Source organism: Pyrus communis, chromosome 16 (assembly GCF_041283825.1).
Source record: "Pyrus communis isolate YQ-2024b chromosome 16, ASM4128382v1, whole genome shotgun sequence".
NCBI classification, from domain to species: Eukaryota; Viridiplantae; Streptophyta; class Magnoliopsida; order Rosales; family Rosaceae; genus Pyrus; species Pyrus communis.
This window is the reverse complement of record NC_142580.1, coordinates 30,277,468-30,280,289: the sequence shown is the minus strand read 5'-3', so window position 1 is coordinate 30,280,289 and position 2,822 is coordinate 30,277,468.

Below are 2,822 nucleotides of genomic sequence, written 5' to 3'. Positions count from 1 at the left end.
ACCATTTTGGGATTAAATGAAGTCAAGACAAAACTAACCGTTTGCTGACTACGCTATTCACTGAGATTCGACAGACTCGATTGGACGCTATCAATGAAAAACAACTGCTAAATATATCCCCCTTGAAGAAAAAGATAAACCTTTGTGGAGAAATATATGTGCTGCCACATCATTTTGAGGGCAGTTTAAGTGGGAACAATGCCAACGAGAACTTTCCTTACGGGCCGCCACTGCTGGGGGTCACAGCCAAAATTGATGAGAGGGGGTATCCCATCACAATTGACATGGATGAGATTCAAAGAATGATCAACTAGGTTGGGAAAAAAGGATCGTTAATCCCTCATATCATCCACCTTTATCCTTAATATGTCAAGAAGTTCGAATTTCCTCGAGGTTTCAGAATCCCTGATTTTAGTCTATTCTTTGGTAAATCAAGCCTTTCTTTTTTAGAGCACATCTATGGGTTCACTATCCCATGTGGAGATACCAACCATGACTTCCATAAGTTACGGTCTTTCAACATTTCTCTGACTTTTATCGCTTTTCCAGGGTATATCAACATACCGTCAAACTCGATACAAACTTGGATGATTTGGTTAGGAAATTTCATGAACAATTCTACAGAGTTGGAATGGAAGTTTTTGCCTGATCGTTGTCAAGGAAGGCCCAGATACTAGACAAATAACCCGCCTAGTATATATTGCTCAAGCTAGCTAAAAACCGGGGTCGAATTCCTTTTCCTGAGGTAAAATATGTCAGGATAGCCCTAAATGGCCTCGACATGGAGTTCTAAAAGAAATTCCTTGGCATGAACTTCTACGATATGTAGAATTGGCCGAACATGTTAAGCAGTGTGACTCATTGCTTAAAGAAGAAAACGCAATCAAAACGACGTCCTAAGTAACAATGTATAAGAATCCAGTTATGAGTTATGCCTCATTTTAGGATATGGGGGCATCTGATGTTAATAGAGATGTTGTCGAGATCATAATTGATAAGCCATTTGTATGCAAGGCGTTGTCTCGTGCTAGAACAATGGATATTAAGACGCGGATAACTGTGATCGTGATTATAGTCCAAACCTCGAAGGCCTGTACCTTTGACATCACTAAGGTCAATGTCATTTTGGGCCAATGATAGGAGCATATTCATGCGACTTAAATGGCTTGTTCTCATGCATTTACATTATGTTTCTTTAGTTATTTTAGTACTTTAAGCTATTTTCGTGTGTTTGTAGGTCCAAAGGGCTAAAAGAGCAAAAAGATGCATTTTGGAGACTTTTGGAGCACTTTTGGGTTAAGGATGGATAGCTTATGCTTGGAGCCAAAGTGTTGGACGAAATTGAAGACCTAATTGAAGACCAAAGTGTTGGAACCTTGTTCCCTTTAGTTTTAGGACATTTAAACCTTTCCTATATCCTTAGCCGTGCATAACATTCCAACATTTCACTCCTTCATTTCAGCCACACTCCCACATATCATTACTTATCATCACCACTTATCACTTATCACTTAACATGCACCCATCACCTAACACAAAACCTTGCAGCCACATCCATTCCACTTCATTGCACATGCATCTTCATAAATCAGCACATACTCTCACCATTGTCGTGGCTTCCCCTAATCATTCACATGCATCCACTTCATCATATCAACACATTTCAGCCATTCCACATGCATTTCAACTCACATGCACTCATCATCATAACCTAGCTGTCATTCCACTTCATTGCACATGCATCTTCAATTAAATCAGCCACATGCATCACAATACACAACCTAAGTCACATGCACTCCCCTTGCCGTGCACATGCATTTCCTTCATCATTTCACAACCTAATTCACATGCAAACACAATCTGCCATCATTCACACAAAACACCACCCTTGCCGTGCATCTCATTCCATCTCCCATTTTAGATTGCATTCCAATCATTCCAACCAAGCCACATGCACTCCCTTTAATTAATCCAACCTAGCTGTCATGTTTCCCCTTTCATCATTCCCTCACATTCTTTATTTCAGCCAACACATGCTTTCACATGCATTTTAAGCACCCAAGAAGCCATTGTCGTGCACATTCACCTTCATTTCCAGATTGTCCCCTTGCACGTGCAGCCACATATTCATTGCACATGCATTTCCAACCCACATGCATCCTTTAATCATTCAAACATGAAGCCACATTCCCTCCTAGCTGTCATGTTCCCCCCATTTCACCTATAAATAAGCATCCATTGCATTCATTCTCATACACTCTTCCATTTCAGAATGTAGACATCAAACCACCCTTGCCGTGCTCTCCCTTACAATCCAAACACCATCCTTCCATTTTCACCACTCCCCAAACCATTCACACCATCAAACTATCCTTAGACCTTGTGCTACAACGAAGAGGAAGAGAAGAGTGCCTAAACGTTCATACAATTCAAGTTTGAGTTGTTGGAATGTTTAGGTGTTTCTTTGATTTCAATGTTTAATTTCAATACTCTTTGTTTTGTACGTATGAGGAATGGAAGAGAACAGTGCTTAAACGTTCATACAATTCAAGTTTGAGTTGTTGGAATGTTTAGGTGTTTCTTTGATTTCAAAGTTATGAGGAAATTCGAAATATATGTTTATGCTTGCATTTTGATTTGATTACTTCTAATTGCGTTTCATAAGTTGTGGATTCAATTCGTTTAACTGTTTGATTGATAACTTATTTATGTATGTCTATTGAGAGTGCACACTTAATTTTCATGCATGAATATGACGCTAGAATATAAGTGAGTTTCACCTAATAGTTACGAACTTATATTCACAAGTAGTGGAGGTTGCT